Genomic DNA, 969 nt, shown 5'->3' on the forward strand with positions numbered 1-969 from the left:
ATGATCACCTGTTTCCACTTCCAGTGACAAAATGTTCCAGTAAATAAATCAAAGTTTTATTGGTCATTCTACCTCTCAGCCACTCAAAAGTAGAACCACGCCAGCGGCCGGGATTTGTTTTGTAAAAAAAAAGAGGCACATCTTCTTACCTATTCTACAGTTTCTTGTCTCTCACCTATTCTATCCTATGGTACGCCATTTTAGACTAATATTGCTCAGTTGTTTACATTGTGTGCTTGATAAGAAAAGAAAAAAAAAAGTCCATCCTCCCCTGTGTCTCCGGCGTCTTTTAACCCAGTTGTGTCGGGACATTTTGACCTCTAAGGTAACCCCTGTGAAGTATGTTATCTGTAAAACAATAAAGAAGTTCTTGTCATCACATCCTGAGACAAGCTTGACGTCATTCATTAGGTGGAGGACCGCCTCCGTCCGACTTCCTGTCCGTGGGATTACCCACTTGGCATTCACTCAATCAAACTTCTAGAAAAATCCATGCGAATAAAGGAGTGCACGGAAAAGCCATCTAGAACTAGGATTACCAGAACAAAGTCTTGAAGGCAGAGCTGCGCAAATATTTTGACTCGGGGGGCCACATTGAGAGAAAAAAATGTGTCTAATTGTGTATAAATTATATGTACACATTTAGCTGTAAAAATCTGCTGTACAGTTTGTGTGTTGGGTCTTTTTTTCAGGAACACTAATACCAAAAGTCACAATGTCCGACAGAATTTTAAAAACAGACCACCTCAAAAAAAACTGTATGGAATTTTACAGTTTTTTACTGAATGGGACACCCAAAATGTACATGAAAATAAAAAAAGTGGAATTTACAATATTAACTATGAACAATAAAACCCTGAATATTAACAACATATGAACGTCGCTCCTCTTTTACATTTCTTAGACCAGCTCCTCGATAGTTGTGTATCTTTTACAATCAAGCAAAACACAACAAAAATGTAACAAACA

At 37.8% G+C, this 969-nt stretch overlaps 1 protein-coding gene across 5 annotated transcripts in view; it reads left to right on the forward strand.

The window, feature by feature from the left end:
* Positions 1 to 269, forward strand: part of LOC133630840 (pre-B-cell leukemia transcription factor 1) — a 309,529-nt gene extending 309,260 nt beyond the window's left edge. For all 5 annotated transcript variants that reach the window (XM_062022627.1, XM_062022629.1, XM_062022628.1 and 2 more), the window contains one exon: positions 1 to 269. This exon is cut by the window's left edge and continues 321 nt beyond it. The gene's annotated coding sequence lies outside the window, so the exon portion shown is untranslated.
* The last annotated feature ends 700 nt before the right edge of the window (positions 270 to 969 follow it).

This window comes from Entelurus aequoreus, linkage group LG16 (genome assembly GCF_033978785.1).
Source record: "Entelurus aequoreus isolate RoL-2023_Sb linkage group LG16, RoL_Eaeq_v1.1, whole genome shotgun sequence".
Lineage (NCBI taxonomy): Eukaryota > Metazoa > Chordata > Actinopteri > Syngnathiformes > Syngnathidae > Entelurus > Entelurus aequoreus.